General features: G+C 43.4%; 1 protein-coding gene and 1 pseudogene across 2 annotated transcripts in view; both read left to right on the top strand.

Annotated features, from left to right (window-relative positions):
- Positions 1-21,018, top strand: part of Osbpl10 (oxysterol binding protein like 10) — a 330,111-nt gene that overhangs the window by 145,023 nt on the left and 164,070 nt on the right. The gene's annotated exons all lie outside the window — the stretch shown is intronic.
- The window catches only part of LOC103731962, a 26,458-nt pseudogene that overhangs the window by 2,590 nt on the left and 2,850 nt on the right, over positions 1-21,018 (top strand). The gene's annotated exons all lie outside the window — the stretch shown is intronic.

Below are 21,018 nucleotides of genomic sequence, written 5' to 3'. Positions count from 1 at the left end.
GGCCTGGAACTCACTATGTAGACCAGGCTGGCTTCAATCTCACAGAGATCTTTTGCCTCCCAAGTGCTAGAATTAAAGGCCTGTACCACCATGCTTGGCCCTTATTTATTTTCTGGTGTGTGTGTGTGTGTGTGTGTGTGTGTGTGTGTGTGTGTGTGTGTGTGTGTATGTCTATGGAGGTCAGAAGAGGATGCCAGATCCCCTGGAGCTGGAGTTACAGGTGGTTGTGAGCTGCCTGACTTAAGTACTAGGAACCAAACCTGGGTCCTCTGCAAGAGCAGTTTGTGTTCTTGGCCACTGAGAGCCATCTTTCCAGTCCTTGTTATTTTTTATATATTTTTCCAAATAGGTCTTGAACATTTTTCCATGTCACTGTGTATGTGATGACTAATCTTAGTTCTCCACTTGACACGTGAGAAGAAGAGCCTCATCTGAAGAATCACCTGGATCAGATTGATTTGTGGGCACTTCTTTTGAGTTGTGTTCTTGATTGCTAATTGGTATAGGAGGACCCAGCACACTGTGGGAGGTGCTGTTTCTGGGTAGGTGGGCCTGGGCTGTCTAAGAAAGGGAGCTGAGCAAGGCTGGGGAAGCAAGCCAGTTAGCAGTCCGTGGTTTTTCCTTCGGTTCCTGCCTTGTCTTCCCTCAGTGTGGACTGTGGTTAGTAAATTGAAGTAAACTTTCCTCACCAAGCTGGGTTTCGTCAGTATTTCATCACAGCAACAGAAAGCAAACCAGGACGTGTGTGTGTATGTGTGTGTGTGTGTGTGTGTGTGTGTGTGTGTGTGTGTGTGTGTTTGTCAGCTTGGGAGTATTAGTTCATGCCTGTCTTCTTAGTACATGGGAGGCTGAGGTAGAGGATTACCAGTTTGAGGTCGGCCTGGTCTACATAATGAGTTTCAGGCTAGCCTGGCTATGAGGTGAGACTTTCTCCAAAAACCAAAAACCACATTAACAAAGGTCAGTGGGAATGAAAGTGACCCTGAAAAGGGCTGTCTTGTGGTGCGCAGTGGTGAGTGAGTGAGCCCAGACTTTGGCTGGGTGTGGCTCCTTGTCTGGATGGACCCATTTGATTTTCCTTAGTGTGCTCATGTGTGTTTAACCACATGTGATTGTCAGGGGGCTTGGGGGCCTGGTACTCCTAGGTAGCTTCACTTATATTATGTAGTGTTGGGCTGGCTGCTGGTAGAAGACAGGTGTCATCAGACCACATGTTCTCAGCCTCTCAAGGCTGGTCTGTATCTGTTCTAGAGGACCAGGAAGCTTATAGGAATTTTTTTCCTATCTCTGCCTCCCATCTCTCTGTATGAGCACTGGGGTTACAGACATGTACCATCTCGCTTGACTTTACATGGGTTCTGGGGACCTTGAACTCAGGTGCTCATGTTTGCACAGCCTATATTTCTTATTCAACCTTGGCTGCTTCCAAGGTGAATGTGAAGTATTGTTAGGGAGGTTCCTTCTAAGCAGAAGTTCCCTTAGCAAAGCAGATAGTCCAAAGAGTTTGCAGTGGGCTGTCCCAAGGGTAGAGAACCAACCAGTGGGTCTGTCTTACAGATTTCAGAATTTTTTTTTTTTGGTTGTTGTTGTTTTGAGATAGAATCTCCCTGTAGCCCCAGCTGATCTGGAACTCACTATGTAGGCCAGGCTGGCCTTGATTTCTCAGAAATCTGCCTGCCTCTATCTCCTGAGTGCTGAGATTAAAGGCATGTGCCACCACACTGGCCCTAGAAAAATTTTTATGAATATTTATGTGGTAGATGGCACATTCGTGGAGTACGGGAACTCTTTTTCCTCCCCCATCATGTGGACTGCACCTCCCTTTTAGGATATTTCTTCCCATGATCTTCCAGAAAAGCTGACAAAGGTGGGGCATGTCAAAATCACAGTGCAAGGGATATTATGTTGATGTCACTTAAATTTTTTTATGTATTATTTTTATTTTATGTGTATGAGTGTCTTATCTGCATGTATGTAAGTGTACCCATGTCATGAAATGCCTGCAGAGGTCAGAAGAGGGCATCAGATCCCCTGGAACTGGAGTTATTGACAGTTGTTAGCCCCCATGTGGGTGTTGGGATTTGAAACTGGGTCTTCTGCAAGAACAGCCAGTGTTCTTAACCACTGAGCCATCTCTCCAGCCCCATGTCACTTTTTTTTTTTTTTTTTTGAGGATCTGGAGCCTTAGTTTCTTATGTATCAGGAACCACCTCACTATGGCTTGAAGGATGTTTTGTAAAAGGGCATTCTGACCATCAGCATGCAAACTGCTAAGATCTAGCTGTGGTTTTCCTGTTACCTCACATCTAACTCCTTTCCTATCTGGGATCAGAATCACCATGTAAACCTGAGGAAGAGGCTGGCTCTGTTGACGCTTCTAGACTTAAAGCATGCTCTTCCCCCAAGCCATCTATACCTGTAATAGAAACCATTCTTTGTTTTTGACAGAACCCCAATTTTCTCCATGATCCAATGGGTTCAGGGAGGAATGGTGCTGAGTCTGAACCCCCAAAGGCCACTGTTCCCCATTGCCCCTGGTACTTTCTCTCCAGCCAGCCCCTCTTGAAATGCCCTTTTCAGCTGTTGATCTCCAACTTGGCTGAGAGGTCAGGATAAGGAGCAGGAGGAGGGGGCAGGCATCGCTCTCACACTCCTGTATTCTGGGGTGAACCCAGCAAGGACTGAAGCTGTGGCTTCTAGTAGAAACCATTATTTTTATTTTAAAGGTCTATTTATTTTTATTTATATGTATATGTGTGTGCCTGCCTGAGTTTACATGCACCACATACATGTAGGTGTCTATGGAGGCCACTCATACACACACACACACACACACACACACACACACGCACACACGCGTGCACACACGCAAATAAAATAAGTTTTTAAAAAAATACAAAAAGGGGCTGGAGATATGATTCAACAGGTAAAAGCACTTACTGCTCTTGCAGAGAACCTGGGTTCAGTTCCCAGCACCCATATCAGGAGGCTTACAACCACCTGTAACTCGAGCTCCAGTGTTAGTTACTTATCTGTTGCAGTGATAAAACATCATGACCAAGGCAACTTATAGAAGGAAGAGTTTATTGGGCTTACAGTTCCAGAGGGATAAGAGTCCATCATGGTAGGAGGCATGGCAGGAGGTGGCCAGAGCAGAAAGCTGAGTGCTTACATCTTCAAACAGGCACAGGAAACAGAGCGAACCTGGAAATCTGGCAAGGCTTAAGAATTCTCAAAGCCCACCCTCAGTGATGTGCTTCCTCCAGCAAAACCACACCTTCTAAAGGTTCCATTACTCTCCCCAAACAGCACCATAAACTGGGGACCAAATATTTGGAGCCTGTGGGGGACATATTCATTCAAACCACCAAAAACACCCTCTGGCCTCTACAGGCACTTGTATGCATGTGACACACATAAACTTGCATAGGTACATATGTACACACACACACACAAATACACAAATATTTTGAGCTGGAGAGTGGGCTGAGCAGATAAACACATATATTACTTATGCAGAGGTCCTGAGCTCAGTTCCCTGCACCCCAAATCAGGTGGTTCACAATCTCCTTTAATTCCAGCTACGGGGGATCCAGTACCTTCTTCTGTCCTCCATGGGCACAGAATTCACATGTACAGTCCCATCCCCAACAAATGTATACACATAATTAAATCAAAATTGTGGGTTACGGTGGCACATGCCTTTTATCCCAGCAGTCAGGAGGCAGAGGCAGGTAGATCTCTGTGAGATCAAAGCCAATCTGGTCTACACAGTGAATTCCAGGGCTGCTGGGGCTACAGGGAGACCCTGTCTCAAAAAGACCGAAAAAAAGTATTTGAAAACAAAACTACTAAATTAATAAGTAAATAAACAAAGAAAATAAAATGAAAATCAACCAGATGTGGTGATCCAGGTTTGTAACCCCAGCACTTGGGTTGGGATGCGCTGCTACAAGTTTGCTGTCAGCCTGGTCTGCACAGTAAGTTCCATCCCAGCCAGAGCTACATTGCAAGACCCTGTCTCAAAACAAATGGACAAAACAGACAAAAAAAAATATGAAAGGAGTGGTGACTTGTGAGTGGACACTTTGCTAGGGAAAAGTACTCAGTAGGTGACAATTTGATCAGAAAGGGGGAAGTGGGTGCTGGGTTGGGTGGGAAAAGCGTTTTATAGGCTACTGGCAATTTGGAGACACATTTAGAAGTCTTCTGAGAAAAGGTAAGAACACATATATTCTTTGAGGAGAAAAGGCCATGCAAGGAATGGAAGGCTGGCCCACAGGTTTACCACGGTTGGGTGATGGAGGAGAAAGGACTCTGAAGAGCTTGAAGGGGGTGCATGGAGGTAGGAGAATTTGGATGGCTTCCTATCCCAGAGGCCCCGGATGATGGTATTTCTGAGCATCGCAGGCAGAAGCTGTGTGTGGTGGCTTAGACAGTATTCCCAGCACCCGGGAGGCTGAGGCAGAAGGATTGAGAGTTTGAGTTCAGCCTGGGCTACCTAGTGAAACCCTGTCTCCAAACAAACAAAACTGCAGAAAACCCAAGAAGAGTGATTGGAGAAAGGCCTTGGGATTTTTGGCATGTTTGCACTAGGTCACTAGCACTAGTGTAATTGTTCCAAGTAGATTTTAGGCATTTCTTCATTTTCCCAGTGTTTTGTTACTGTAGGCTTGTCCTCTGCTCAGTGCTGACCATAGCTATGCCTGATCCCTCTGGAGGTCAGCTAGTGGTGTCAAATGAGCTGTGGTGACTCAACCTGTGAGCTTTAAAAGAGCCTGGTTGCTCAAGCCATGAGAGTTGGGGTCTCTGAAAAGAATCTGTGTGCCTGTCTGTGTTAGTTACTTTTCTTTCTGTGACAGAATACCTGACCATTGGAAGTGAAGGGAGGAAGGGTTTGTTTTAGAAGTCATGGCAACAGGAGTATGAGGCAGCTGGTCACATTGTATCTGCAGTCAGGAAGCAGAGAGGGATGAATGCTGGTTCCCAGCTCGCCTTCTCCTTTTTATTCAGTCCAGAGCCCCAGCAATGGGAGCGTCCTGCCCACATTCAGGGTAGGTCTTCCCTCCTCAGCTAAACTGTTATGGAAAAAATTCTTGGAACAGCTAAGAGATTAAGCACATCACCCAGGAATAAGTTGGAGAGCTGGCTTATTTTTCACATGCATGTGGTCCCAGAATTAGCAACAAAGGCTTCAAGATTTTCTGGGCCCTGAGCAAAGTACAAGTGAGGTTATATAGGACTTTTTACTCCATTTAATGGTTGCCACCTGGGCCCCATGGCTCTTTGATGTGCCGTGTCGTCTCAAGAAAATTCCTTCCTGAGTTCACCCAGTTATAACTTATAAAGCAGATATCGTAGACATGGGTCAGGACATCTGCCACCTTTTGATCTATAGCTAGGCCAGGCTAATTTGGCTAGGAATCTGTCAAGCAGTCTTTGCTGTTTACACAAGCAGATGTCACAGGCAGTTTAGGTATTTGTGATGTTTGATCTACACTTTTGTCAGAATAATTGGACCAGGTTTCCTATTAGACCATTTCGTGAATTTTCTGTTTCATGTCTTTGAATTTTTTTTGTTGTTGTTTTTTTGTTTTTTGAATCAGGGTCTCCTTGTAACCCCAGCCGACCTGGAACTCACTATATAGACCAGGCTGGCCTTGATCTCATAGAGATCTCCCTGTGTCTACCTCCTGAGTGCTGGGACTAAAGGCACGTGCCACCATGCCTGGCTTACTTTCGTATCTTTATCAGTGGCTAGACATGGTTAGCTAGAAAGCATCACAGAACTTCAAGATATTACAGAGTAATAAAACATCTCATGGTAGTAAAATATTATAGGGCTGCATTTCAAGTATCTATCTAATAAGTAAAACAAGAGGAAGCTTCAGATCTCCTATGCTTAGAAGGACATTATATAAGAATACAGTTTGGTTATATGTATATAACTTCTCCTTATCAACACTTCCCTGGAAACACTATCATAGGTATTCCCAGAGGTTTGTCTCCTAGGTGATTCAAAACTCAGTCAAGCTCACAAGATTCACCTGCACATGGTCGCTCCTTCTCTCTGGTGCATGCAAAATAGCAGAGCTTCTCAAATCTGTGCCTGGGAGGGCAATCACATCCCTCTTTGGTCTCCTTCTAATGTGCGCTGTCTGGGCCTCATGATTTGGAGCTCCTCTGGGTGAAGTCTGAGAAGGGCTTTCTACTGAGTTCTGTTCTGTGTGTAAGACATGGTGTTCCAAGGAAATCCCACGGTAGTATGTAAACCAATATTTATCCATTTCACTTTTATCTTATTATAAAAGTAATATTCCTGCACACACTGTAGAGAACATGGCAGAAAGTGATTGCATGTCTCTGAAGCAGCCACAGTTAACAGTTTGAGACAGCTTGTACAAGTATTCTTTTCAAAATCATACTTCCCATTTCTTCTTTTAGTATGTAAATATCAGTTTCAACTTTTTAAAATAATAATTTGGTCGTTATTTTTAATTATGTCTGTATGTGCTGTTTGTGTGGGGGTTTGTGCACATGAGCACAGTGCTAGAGTTACAGGCTGCTGAAAGCTGCCCAACGTGGGTGCTGGGAAACGAATTCAGATCCTCTGGAAGAGCAGTATGTGCTCTTAACTGCTGAGCCATCTCTCCAGCACTTTTTAAAAAAGTTCTTTATATATATATTTTTTATTTTTTAGAAGAAGCATTTCATTACAGCTTTAACATACTCAATAACAATTTCCAAAGCAAAGATACATCTCTTTCAAAAGTGACTATAAAAATTTTAGGTTCATAGTTGAATTAATACAGCTATATTGTTTCTTACAGAAAGACTCATTGTTTTTGCTAATAACACTTAGATGGAAAAAATGGGGCACCTTAATTGGGGAAACCATGGTGGAAGGGTTAGACAATGTGAGAGATAAATAATGCCTAGCTAGTTTTAAAAACCAGAGGGAACCATATTAGTCCAACAATCTACTGACAAATTATACATACCAGATCAAGAAATATATGTCTAGGCAAGGTTTATTTGAGAACAATTGGTCTTTGCCCAAACTTTATCTACATGGCACATGGTAATTTAAAGTACCAGACTGGTGGAACTAACCTTCTTGGATGTTTAACAGACATACTTTGAGGCCTATACTAATTTGGTCAGAGGGACATAAAAGATAGTTTTTGTTCCCTGCCCTCCTAGGTCGACTCGTTTCAGGGGACTATAAGCATCTCTCAAAATTTCCTATAATTGTGGTGGGTCACCTGTCCTCTTAATGAAGGAGGCCGTGGAGACCCCACCAGATGGACTTGAACCAGTGTCCAGTCCAAAGAGGAGTGTCCTCTTAATGAAGGAGGCCGTGGAGACCCCACCAGATGGACTTGAACCAGTGTCCAGTCTACAAAGAGGAGGGTCAACACAGAGGAATCATTTCCTCCATGCTTCCAAACTTTTACTATAAGAATATAAACATTTTAAGAGGATCTTTGTTATCATTTGTACAAATTCACAAACAGTATAATTAATTGCTAAAAGTCTCTGCACAAATACATGGGAGAAATGGGCATGGAAATGCCTTTTTATTTGTTTGAGATGCAGCTGGTATCTTGAATATAAGTATTGTATATGCCAAATATTCCCTACCGTAAGCCTTTCCCAAGTTGGCTGCAGAGATCCTGGTGCTGTAATGTGAAAGGAAGGAGACTGATCTTCATGCCTTATCTGTGTTCTATTCATAAAATGGGAGTTTATGGGTTTGAAAACCTTTTGTTTGTAGAAGTATTTTTGACTCTTAAGTTAATGGGTTTCCTAGTATAATGAACTCTGGTTGTTTATAAAGCTTCTTAGTATTTTTCTTTTCTTTTCTTTTTTTTTTTCTTTTCTTTTTTAAGACACTATGTAAGCTGGGCATGGTGGCGCACACCTTTAATCCCAGCACTTGGGTGGCAGAGGCAGACGGATATCTGTGAGTTCAAGGCCAGCCTGGTCTACATAGTGAGTTCCAGGACATCTGGGGCTACAGGGAGACCCTGTCTCAAAAGGCCCCCCCCCAAAAAAAAAGACACTATGTAGCCTTGGCTGGCTTAGAACTTGATATGTAGACCAGGTTGACCTCAAATTCACAGACCTGTCTGCCTCTGCTTCCTGAGTGCTGGGATCAAAGCTGTACACCACCGCGCCCAGTGCTTTTTAGTTTTAATCCAGTAGCCCTGTGTACATAGCTCTGTCTACACGAAGGGGACATATGAGCAGCCTTACCATAAGATATTTTGTTGTGTTCCACCCACCTTTTGGAATTAAGAGCAACCCTTTCAGGATGAGTCAGACACAGGACTAAGCAGGTTGGCCATGTTAGGGTTCATGGAGGCTTGCTCAATTTAGTATTTTCTATTATTTTAGAAAAAACAGGGCTTGGGAATACACCTCAGTGGTAGTGATCTTGCATATGAGAGGTCCTGAGTTCAAGCCTCAGTACCATAAAACAAAAACCAACCAACCAACCCTTTGAGCTGAGTATGGTGGTATCACCTGTAATCCTAGCACTTGGGAGGCAGAGGCAGGGGGAGGGGGATCAGCATTTCTAGGTGGTCGTTAGAACCACATAGAGTTTTAGGCTAGTCTGGGCTGCACGAGACCCTATTTCAAAAAACAAAGTATGTATATATATATATGTATATATAATTTTATATAATATAATTTTATATAAATATGTGTATGTGTATTATATATAGAAAGAGAGGTGAAGGGAGAGAGAGAAAGAGAGAGAGAGAGAGAGCGAGCATGCTGGTATGGTGGTGCACACCTGTATTCTCAGAATTGAGAGGTGAAGGCGGAAGGATCAAGAGTTCAAGGTCATCTTCATCTACACAGTGAGTTTGAGCCTAGACTACATGAGACCCTGTCTTTGAAAAAACCAAACCAAATAAAAAAAACCTGAGCGCCTGCAGTGGTTAAGGACTCCAAGCATGACATGAAGACCTGAGTTTGTTCCCTGGGACCCACATTGTGGAAGGAGAGAAGTGCCTCTCACAAGTTCACACACACACACACACACACACACACACACACACACACACACACTCACACTTTCTTTAAACACTGATATGAGATTCACATAATATAAAATGGACATTTCTAAGGTATACATTTCATTACATTTAGTACCTGCTCAGTGTTGTGTGACTCCTACACCTGTCTGGTCCCAAAGCAACTTTCCTCACCTCCAAATAAAACCTAGTAGCTATTGACATGGTTACTTCTGGTTTTCCTCTGCCCTGAGCTCCTGTGAAGCACAGATCTGCTTCTATCACTATGGTTTACTGATTCTGACCATTTCATAGAAATAGAATATGATATATACCTCTTTATATCTGGCATATTTACCATTTATGTTTTTTAGGTTCAGCAATGTAGGCATTTATCAAGGCTTCATTCCTTTTGATGGCTGAATAATATTCTGTTATATAGATGTACCACATTTTGTTTATTCCTTCATCAACTGATGGGCATTTGAGGTATTTCTACCTTTGAGATATAGTAAATAGTATTACCACCTTGCTTTGTGCACACCTATTTTTTTGTTTTTTGTTTCAAATTCTTTTGAGTAAGATGTCTATTATATTCCTTACTGTTTGGGTCATGAAATACACAGATTGGGACAGCTAATTCACATTCTAATAGCTAACAATAAAAATGGATACATTTTGTTTCCTGCACAGTATCAGGCTGGAACATGTTAATTTTGGCTGCTGTCCTGTAGTCAATGCATGGGGCGTCTTTTGCCTGATAAAGGGTGATTAGTGCTTTGTTCCAAAGACCTAATTCAGTCCTTGTAATTATAGTGGAAAATGGAAGATAGAATCTCAATTGTCTTATAACTGCTCAGAGAGAAAACCAAACTTGAGCTGCCTGTCAGCAACTCTTTCATCTTGACTACTTTGATTCCTCGTCCCTGTCTACTCTGAAGCATCTATGATCATGGCTGCCACTTTACGTTCAGAACCATAAGGTTCGGGGTCACCTGTGACTCTGTAGCTGTTAGGAGGTAACTCTAGCTGGGGATGTAGCTTGTTTGGTAAAGTGCTTGCCTATCATCCACAAAGCTCTGGGTTCAAATCCCCCAGCACCGCATAAACTGGGCATGGTATAACCCAACATTTGGTAGGTGGAGACAGGGGCTCAGCTACATAGCAAGTTTAAGGTCAGCCTGGGCTACATGAGACCCTGTGTATAGCAAACTTGAGGCTACATGAGACCCTGTCTTAAAACAAAAGGTGCAGTGACTCCAGCCTGCCCTGGTGGTATAGGCATGTCCTCCCAGTTACTCTGGAGGCCAAGTCAGGAGGATCAAACATTCAAAGTATGCCTAGGCTACAGAGTGAGTTTAAGGCCAGCCTGGGCAACTTAGTGAGGTCTGTCTGAAAATAAAAAGTAAAAAGAGGGCCAGGGACACAGCTCAGGGTTAGAGCACTTGCCTAGCATGCATGAGGTGCTGGGTTCCATCCCCTAGTACTACAGGTGTGTCCTGGACACCCCTGCACCATCGTGAATTTTCATACTTTCTTTATACTGTCTAAATTGGGCTTTTATCTGGAAATTTATCTCAGAATAATTTGCAGGGAAAAATAAATCAAATCAAGGGCTGGAGAGACTGGCTCAGCAGTTAAGTGCACTGGCTGCTCTTGCAGAGGACCCGGCTTCAAATCCCAGCACCCACATGGTGGCTAACAACCGTCTGTAACTCCAGTTACGGGGCATTCGACACCCTCTTCTGATGTCCTCAGTCATTGCATGACATGCAGGCAATACACTCATACACATAAAATAAAAATAATAAAGCTCTATCACTCTCTGCGTTGTTCCCTTGAAGCTGGGTCTTTCACTGATGCTGAATCTAGGCTAGCAGCCATCAAGCCCTAGTGATCCTTATTTATTTATTTGTTTGTTTGTTTATTTATTTATTTATTTTGGTCTTTTTGAGACAGGGTCTCTCTGTAGCCCCAGCTGTCCTGGAACTCACTCTGTAGACCAGGCTGGCCTTGAACTCACAGAGATCCGCCTGCCTCTGCCTCCCGAGTGCTTAATCCTAGCACTTAATCCCAGTGCTTAATCCCAGCACTTAATCCCAGTGCTTAATCCCAGCACTCAGGAGGCAGAGGCAGGCCGATCTCTGTGAGTTCAAGGCCAGCCTGGTCTACAGAGTGAGTTCCAGGACAGCTGGGGCTACAGAGAGACCCTGTCTCAAAAAGACCAAAAAATTTTTTTATTTATTATTTTTATTTTATGTATATGAGTATACTGCTGGCATGTATGTAAGTGCACCCGTGTTGTGCACTGCCTGTGGAAGTCAGAAGAGGGCGTCGGATCCCCTGGAACTGGAGTTACAAATGGTTGCTAGCTGCTTGGGGGTGCTGGGAATTGAACCCAGGTCCTCTGCAAGAGCTTCCAGCGCTCTTAGCCACTGAGCGATCTCTCCAGCCCCCAGTGGCCCTTCTATCTCTACCCCATACAATGCACAGCCACACATAGCTTCTTTACCTGAGTACTTGTGATCTGAATACAGGTTCACATGCTTGTGCAATATCTTATGTTCCTTTTGCTGTGACAAACTACCCTGACAAAAGCAACTTAAGGGTGAAAGAGTTGGTTCTGGCTCACAGTTGCAAGGCAGAGTCCATCAACGGCAGGAGCTTGAAGTAGATGGTCACACTGCATCCACAGTCAGGAAGCAGCAAGTGATGAATGCTGCTGTTCAGCTCCTGTTCTCCACTTACACAGTCCAGGATTCCAACCAAGGAATGGTGCCACCTGTAGTGGATGTTCTTCCCGATTAGCAAAATGAAGATGATCCCCCTCCCCCCGAACCAGGCATTCTCAGAGGCCTATCTCTCAGGTGATTCTGGATTCTATCAAGTTGACAGTTAATACTAACTACCACATGCAGCAAGCACTCTGACCTACTGTGCTCTCTCCCAAGTCCCCCTCTTTTGTGGTGTTTTGGTTTTTTAAAGGCAAGAGTCTCCCACTGGCCTGGAGCTTACCAAGTAGGCTAGGCTGACAGGCTGGCCAGCAATTCTCAAGCATCCTCCTGTCCCTGCATCCCCAGTGCTGTGATTATAAGCACAAGCCACCTGCCCAGCACATTTTTATGTGGGTTCTGCGGATCTTACTTAGGTCCTCATGTACTTTACTGACTTTGCCACCTCCTAGCCCCTCTTAACTTTTTAATTTTTTCTCTTATTGCTTTTGGAGAATTAAGGCCAAGTTGATCCAGTAGACTTATAGCCACTAAGTCTCTTTAAGCTGTATGAATCCAATTAGATTTTAACATAAAATGAAATTCTCTTTAAAAGATGAGTATTTGGATTCTTCAGCAGGTAGTCTAGTCTCCAAGGACGAGAGGAAATGAAGAAAAATCTCTCATGTTCCACCATGCAGGGGGCGATAAGAGTTTAATTTTCTCCTTTGCTTGTTCCAGCATCTGTGGTGACAGTGACTACTGCCTCAGGGACACTCTGAGAAGTGCTAGGAGCTGTTGTGTTTAGGTAAAGCCCAGTAGCTTCTCTGCATTTCATTTGTGGTTCAGTGTGCTGGTTAGCTTTTGTCAACTTGATACAGACTTGTGTCACCTGGGAAGAGGGAACCTCAGCTGAGGAATTTCCTCCGTGAGACTGGCTTGTGAGCATGTCTTTGTGGCATTTTCTTAATTGCTAGTTGATGTGGGAGGGCCCAGCCCCCTGTGAGGTGCCATCCCTGAGTAGGTAGGCCTGGGCTGTTTAAGAAAGGTAGCTGATTCCAGCCTCAGCTCGTGTGCCCTGGCCACCTTCATGCTTGCTCCGCCCTCTGTGGCTATAACCATCAGCTGCAGCAGCCTGAGTTGGACCCCCAAGGCTTCGTGCACCCTACCTCGGTCCCCTAGCCCTACTACTGCTTTCTGTTCAGCTTGCTGCTCTTCTCATGGGTCACAAGAGACAGGTGAGGAGTTTGATGCTTGCTGGGTGGCATAATTCAACAAGCCATAGATGCCTGGGAATTTCTGTAAAGGGATGAACACCCTTGTTGGCTGTGATCTGGTTTCAGAGTCCAAAATCTTAGATGCTGCTTTGCGGGCATGCAGAAGGGTAAATGATTTTGCTAGAGCTGTTCGCATCCTAGATATTGTTAAGGACAAAGCAGGATCTCATAAGGAAATCTCTCTATGTCACCCAGGAACTTTAACTATAAATGAACTGGGAATCTCCACTCCCAAGGAACTGAGCCTCGACAAACTACTGTAAACCCCCCCTTGATGGGCTTTCTAAGGATTTATCACTGTTGCTACTTGATTAAACAGTTACCTGAAAATGTTTTATTTGAACAAAATTTTCTTTGAGTACCAAACCATGTAATGGTAACTTGAACTTCAATAAAAGGGAAATGAATTTGAACTGAATAAAAAGGTAGCTGAGCAAGCTAGGGGAAACAAGCCAGCAAGCAGCATTCCTCCACGGTCTCTGCTTCAGTTCCTGCCTTGAGCTCCTACCTTGACTTTGCTCAATGATGGGCTAAAACTTTTAAGATGAAATAAACTCTTTCCTTCCCAATTTGGTTTTGGCTAGTGTTTTATCACAGCCATAGAAAACAGACCATAACATTCAGGTTGCCTTTAGTATGACATATTAAGTATCCCTAATCCCAAATTCAAGATGCTCAGAAATCCAAAATTTTCCAAGCATCTCCATGATGGTAGGAAACTCCATACCTGCCCATGAAGGTGTGGAGTCTGAACCGTGAAGTCTTGGGTGCAGCATGTAACCCTAGGCTAGTGGGTGGAGAGACTGGAAAGACTCATATAAGAGGATAAAAGGGAGCCTGAAGAGTGGCTGAGAAACACCAGGCTGAGTAATCCTGAGCCACACTGGGATCCTAGAACTGTGTGTACACCCGTATCCCTCTCCAGTTATGGGTTGCAGTCAAAATGCAGGTGTATTGGTCTTGGGAGACAAGACCTCATGCTGGGCAAGCATGAGGACCCGAGTTCAGTCTCTAGAATCCTTGTAAAACTGGATGTGTTGGCACTCACTTGTAATCCAAACATTGAGCAGTCTGAGACAGGTGGATCCCTGGAGCTTGCTGACCTACTAGCTTAGCCTACTAGGAAAGTTCTGGGCCAGTGACAGACCCTGTCTTAGAAAAAATAAAAAAAAAAGATAGACAGTGCTTAGGGAATGACACCTGAGGCTGACCCCTGTCCTCCATGTGTGCACACACATGTGCATGCACATTTACACACTGTGTACCCATACACATAAGACATACACTAACATATGATTTTATATGCACACCACACACACAGATGTATGAAAAAGAAAAAAAACTTAGAATAACTTTGATTTAGGATTAGGACAGAAGTTCCAACAATTTTTGAAATGGTCTGAACATACTTCTCCCATTTTGCACTATGAATTTCTCTGAAGCGACTTTTTCAGAATTGAGGATTATAAAATCAAAATATCAAAAACTTTGAAGATGTTCTGAGGCCTGCTGTATTAAACATTTGGTCAAAGTTTAATTTTTTATGTTAAAAACAAGCATGCAAATCCATCTTATTAGTATGAAAATTTACTATTATTATAGAGATCTGCCAGCCTCTGCCCCTAGAGTGCTGGGATTAAGGGTGTGTACCACCATGCCTGGCAATTATTTATTCTTTAATAATGCTAAAATTATATATCTCTATCTATCTATCTATCTATCTATCTATCTATCTATCTATCTATCTATCCATCCACCATGGAATTGTTTTAAAATAAATTTCTGGGCAGACAAGATGGCTCAGCAGGTAAAGGCACTTGCTGGCAAGCTGCCAACTTGCGTTCCCACGTGTTAGAAGCAGAGAGAGTTCCCAAAACGAGGTACTTGCCCCCCATAATAAACAAATGTAACCAAAAAGACTTCTTATTTTTATATATATGTGTGCTTGTCTGTGTAAATGTATACTAGATGTGTGGAGGTAACTGTAGAGGCCAGAAGAGGTTGATGGATCCCCTGGAGCTAAAGTTACAGGTAGTTATGAGTCACCTGTTGTGGGTGCTAGGAACTGAACTAGGGCCCTTCGCAAGAGCAGCCAAGTGCTCTTAATTGCTGGACCATCTCTCCAGCCCCCAATAAATGTAATTTAAGAGAATTAAAATAAATTTCATTATGATTATCAGTAACTGTTTGCTGTGTGTGCCTATTTTATATTTATTTTATGTGCCTATCAGGGTCATATAAAACTTCTTAGGTGGAAAGGAATACAAGTAAAAAACACTTAAGAAGCTCCAGGTGGTCCCATCCTCACACACAGTGTGGAGATTCTCAGTTAGCACCTGTGGCCAGTACCGCACTGCTGAACACCTCTACCTAGTCCCCTGAGATGCCAGATATACCCATTTCCTGGCTGGAGAGATGAGAAGCCAGTCCTTATCCCAGGACACCTCTCAAGGTCCTGTCTTATGTTCTTTGGGAGACGTGGAGACATCTGAGTGGAAAATCCAGTTCTCTCCTTTGTAAGTCAGGAATCAGTAGAAAGCAAACCAATAATGTAAATGAGTTTTGTTAGCTCTGTATGCTCATCTGGTCTTCCGTCTGGATTTAGGATTCTTAAAGCCCCAAGACAAAGCTGAAATTCCTTTGTATCTTATACAAAGCCAATCTGAGTGTTAGCTAACATAAGCCCATGAACCTCATGCTTTTTCCTGCCTTGTGAGGAAGCACCTTAGAGAGCATGAGGTAAGGGTGGAATGTGGTTACTTAGTGTACCCCTGGAATGTTATATGCTCATGAAAGGGGCAGCAGAACCAGGAATGCAAAGCTGAACATCGTGGATCATGCCTGTAATTCTACCCTGTGGGAGGCTGAGGCAGGAGGATTGCCATGAGTTCAAGTTCAGTTTGGGCTACCTTGCAAGATCTTATCTCAAAAAAATCCAAAAGCAGAAAAAGAAGGAGGAAGGCTGGAGAGATGGCTCAGTGGTTAAGAGCACTGACTGCTCTTGCAGAGGACCTGGGTTGGGTTTCCAGCACCCACATGACTCACAATGGTTCTTGACTCTAGTTCCGGGGTGTCTGACACTCTCTTCTGGCCTCTGTGGGAACTGCATGCATATGGTGCACTTACATAGATGCAGGCAGAACACTCATACACATAGAATAAAAATAAATTTAAAAAATTAAATAAGGGAAAGGCAGATATAAAGAACTTTCAAAGTTGTGGTGACAGTATTTTTAGGAAAAGTGTCTCACTGGGTCTCTAGAGCCTCATGTGGCTGCCCCCCATGGGGTTACTAAAGTGCTACTTATCCAGACTCCTGAGTCATTAGCATATGTGTGTGTGTGTGCGCGTGCATATGCATGTGTGTTTGGGTACACATGAGTGTGTAGGTGCATGCATACACATACATGCATGTGGAGGTCAGAGCACAACCTTGGATGTCGTCCTCAGGTGTCCCCACCTTTTGTTTGATATGGCTTGGACTTCACCAAGTAGTCTTGGTTAGCTGGCCACTGACCTCCAGAGATCACCTGTCTTTGCCTCCCATCATGTCATCACTAGGACTATATGGGTGCACAACTAAGCCCAACTTTTTCTTTGGGTCCTGGGAATTGAATTCAGGTCGTCACAAGGCAAAGCAAGTGCTTCATCAGTTGAACCATCTTCTGAGCCCTATTAGCAGATCTTATACCTGTATCTTCACTACCTCAGCAACCTGCATCTTGGCTTAGTAACTAGTGGATTTCCTCCCAAGATCCTGCAGGATTTTGTCCACAGCTCCAACCCCTGCATATTGACCAGGGTGAGATTAAAAAAAAAAATGGCATTAATAGGGGTACTCCTGAGTCTTACAAATTAGGCCCAAACATTTGGCACATAGATAATGTTCTTTAAGTAGCCAGGCACTCCTGTCACAGATGAGTTATCGATTTGAAGAAAATCAAATTTGCTTCTTGAAATAGCCCAGCTTAGAATTGTACTGACCTTTTCCTCCTCATGGCTGCTCTGAGCCTGTGGTAGGAGACAGAACCTCTTTTTCTCATGTGGTAGAGTGATCAGTTACTGGATTCCTGGGTGTGCGTTCGCCTTTTGTTCTGTGATTCATTTCTGGCATAAAACACCTTCTGGGTCAATGATGTGGAGATAGGAGAAGAAATGAAGTGGATAAATCATGAAATGCCCATCTTTGGAGTGGCACCAATGTATTCTTTCCATGAAAATGATCCAGTAGAGATGACACATGCTTCGTAGACATATATAAATTGTGTGCAAATAACAATTTAATACCTGAACGTGGCTCTGAGGAAAACCTTCCTGCAACTCATTGCTTTAATTAGCTCGTCATTCTGAGTGTCTGTGTCAGCCCTCAGTGATATGCAGCTATTCAGGACCACCTGGCAGTTGTTGCAATTTCTAGTTCAAGACTTAGGGGTACAGGGGCTGGGGGAAGCCCAGGAGTCCCCAGGGTCCATCCTCAGCAAAATTATCTCTCGAATCCATTGTCTTTCTGACCTCAGGCCTGTTCTGTGCCTCGATGATTTTCTTTGTCACCCTGTCCCTCTTCTTCAGATGTATCCTAGGGACTGGTTGCAGGGCCTTTGCACTGGGTAAATTTCTCCCTGGAGTGCTCATCCCTAGACAGCACAACTCATTTTCTTGGTGCCATCCCAATCTTCTTTTTTTTCCTTTTTCATGTGGCGCATGTGCGTGTGGGGTGTGTGTGTGTGTGTGTGTGTGTGTGTGTGTGTGTGTTTTGCATATGTGTGGATTTGTGTGTGGGTGCATGTCACATGGAGAACTCCAGAGTTGATGCTGGGAATCATCCTCTATTGCTTTTCTATCTTATTCACTGAAGCAGGGTCTCTAAGTCAAACCCAGAGCTCATCCATATGGCTAGTCTCAATAGCCAGCTTGCTCTACCTTCAGAGGCTGGAATTATAGGCAGACTATTCCATCCACCCAGTATTTTCATGGGTTTCTGGGGATTTGAACTCTAGGCCTCAGCACTCAGCTGCTGAGCCATCTTCCCAGACCTGTCATCCCAATCTTTTAAAAATATTTTATTTATTATTTTTATTTTATGTGTATGAGTGTATTGCCTGCATGTATGCAAGTGCGCCCATGTTGTGCAATGCCCCCAGAGGCCAGGAGAGGGCGTTAGATCCCCTGGAACTGGAGTTATAGATGATGACTGGCTGCCACATGGGTGCTGGGATTTGAAGCGGGGTCCTCTGGAAGAGCAACCAGTGCTCTTAACTGCTGAGCCATCTCTCCAGCCCCTTTAATCAAATCTTGACTTCTCTTCAGATAGTCCCTGGCCACCCAACCCATTTAAAACTGAAAAAGCTTTTCAATCTCTCCTCTATATTTTACTTTTTTTTTTTTTTTAATAGCAGGGAAGATTCTCTGGGCTCATCAGAAAGCTATTTCTATGAGGGCCAGAACATTTGCCCATCTTGTTTCTTGTTGTGTTTCTATTACCTACAACAGCCTGACACATAGTAGATGTTTACTGAATACTTGTTTACTCCCTGAGTAATGTGGGTCAGCTGAGGTTATGGGAGGTTGTAGTTTTTGGACATTTTGTGTTTATGTATAGTTGGTGCAATACTTTTTCTGAGGGAACATGAACAGATGTCTATTCATTATAGGTAGGGCACTAAATGACAGACCAAAGCAATGATTCTGTTGAATCCAGCTTGATGAATCAGTGAGCTTTTAGGGCTTACTTATAGGAGCACAGGTGAGTGGTGTGGCCTTCATTTTGTCTTTCATATCTGCAGACAACATTGCCTATCAGTGGTGGCGCATACGATTATGACTTGAAAAACAGCTTGAAAATGTGAAGTATTAGCTCCACATGTTTTAATCCTATTGACCTAATTGTTCAACTATTTGTGAATTAGTAGGCTTTATGGGCTTGGAATTGAAAAGTTCCCTTTCCCACAAGGCAAGCTCAGCTATCAGCGAGGGTGTTCTGTGAAAACCTGTGACCACCTTGTGGTTCTAATTAAAGAATAACTCACCTCCAGTGAGAAGAGAATCTCCTAACATCACCTCCCAAGTTAAGATTTAAGTACATGAATTTGGGGTGTCCTAATTAGCTTTAATTGTCAACTTGGCACAGCCTAGAGTCATTGGAGAAGGGAGTCTCAACTCAGGGATTTCCCAGATCAGACTGGCTAATGGCATGTCTTTGATAGACTGTCTAATTATTAATTGATGTAGAAAGGCTCAGTCCACTGTGGGTGGCATTATCTCCTGGGCGGTTGGTCCTGGACTGTATAAGGAAGCTGACTAAGCATGTGAGTGAGCCAGAAAGCATCATTTCTCCATGGTTTCTGCTTCAAGTTATCACTGGATTCTTGTCCTGAGTTCCCCCAGTGATGCACTATAATACGTATGCTGAAATAAACCCTTACCTCCTCTAAGTGGTTTTTGTCCAGAATGTTTTATCACAATAACAGAATGAAATTAAAGCAGGAGGGAAGCACAAGCATTTAGACCTCTGTGTGTGTGTATGTGCATGTGTGTGTGTGTGTGTGTTTTATCACCTTGACTTTGCTAGTATCTGTTGTGATTGGCTTTGTCGACCTGATACACCTGGGAAGAGGGAACCTCAGTTGGGGAATTGTCTCTATTGAATTGGCCTCTGGGCATGTCTGTTAGGCATTTTCTTGATTGTTGAGTGATGTGGGACTGCCCAGCCCACTGTGGGTGGTGGCCCCTCTGGGCGGGTGGTCCTGGGTTGTATAAGAAAGCAGGCTGAGCAGAGGCCAGAAGAGAAAGCCAGTAAGAGCGTTCCTCCATGGTCTGTGCTTCAGCCCCTGCCTCCAGGTTCCTGCTCTGGCTTCCTTCCATGATGAACTGGGATCATGATGTATAAACCCTTTCCTCTCCAACTTGTTTTCAGTTACTGTTTTATCACAGCTATTGCCTACTAGGACAATATCTATATCTGATAGGATGAGCCCACTCTCCTCCCCACCTCCTTTTTCCAAGTTACCTTGTCTTTTTGTGACCATTGTTTTTCCAATCATAAAAGTAAGTTTACTAAGTTACTAAATAAAAATTCCCCTAGAATATTCATTAGACTAATTAGGCAATGATGTAGGGAGAACCTAATATTGAGGCTGCCCATTCGCTACTCAGCATGGGCAGTTCCATTGTCTCAATTCTTCATTGACTTCTTTTCCAAGACTAAAATGTATCTCCTCATGCAGGTCTTGTATATTCCTCCTTGTATTAATGTCTGTGTCATAGTTTGTTTGATTTGTTTAGCTTTGTTTGAGACAGGGTCTCCCTGTAGTTCCAAATGGCCAAGAACTCACTATGTAGACCAGGCTAGCCTCGGTCTCACAAAGATCCACCTGCCTCTGCCTCCCAAGTGGTGGGATTAAAGGTATGTGTGCCACCTTTATGAGTGGCAGTTTTTATTGCCACTGTGAACAGTATCTTACTTTGTGCTATATTTTCTGTTTGGTATTTCTGGCACAGAAGATTATTTTTAGCTTTTCTAAATTTGTACATCTGGCAACATTGTGGATTCAGTTTATTTATTCAAGTTTATTTGTTTTGGGTTCTTTTTTAAAAATTTTACTTATTTGTTTATTTTATTTTATTTTATGTGTATATGTGTATTGCCTGCATGTAGGTAAGTGCACCCATGTTGTGCAATGCCCTCAGAGATCAGAAGAAGGCATCAGATTTCCCTAGAACTGGAGTCACAGATGGTTGTTAATTACCATGTGGGTGCTGGGAATTGAACCCAGGTCCTCTGCAAGAGCAGCAAGTGCTTTTAACCACTGAGCGATCTATAGATTTTTAGGTAGAGATGGGGATTAAACCTAGGAGCTCACGCATGTCACATGCTCTACCACGGAGCAACTCCCCAAACCCATACTGTTCATAATCTTAGTTTTATACAGTTTAATTCATACCCAGTGTAAGCCATCAGGTAAGTAAGCAAGGCATTTGGAATACTGACATTTAAATACAACACAA

The sequence above is a fragment of the Nannospalax galili genome, unplaced genomic scaffold (assembly GCF_000622305.1).
Source record: "Nannospalax galili isolate Female #2095 unplaced genomic scaffold, S.galili_v1.0 scaffold695, whole genome shotgun sequence".
Taxonomy (NCBI): Eukaryota; Metazoa; Chordata; class Mammalia; order Rodentia; family Spalacidae; genus Nannospalax; species Nannospalax galili.
The sequence above is the reverse complement of the archived record's forward strand: the minus strand, read 5'-3'. Positions and strand labels throughout refer to the sequence as shown.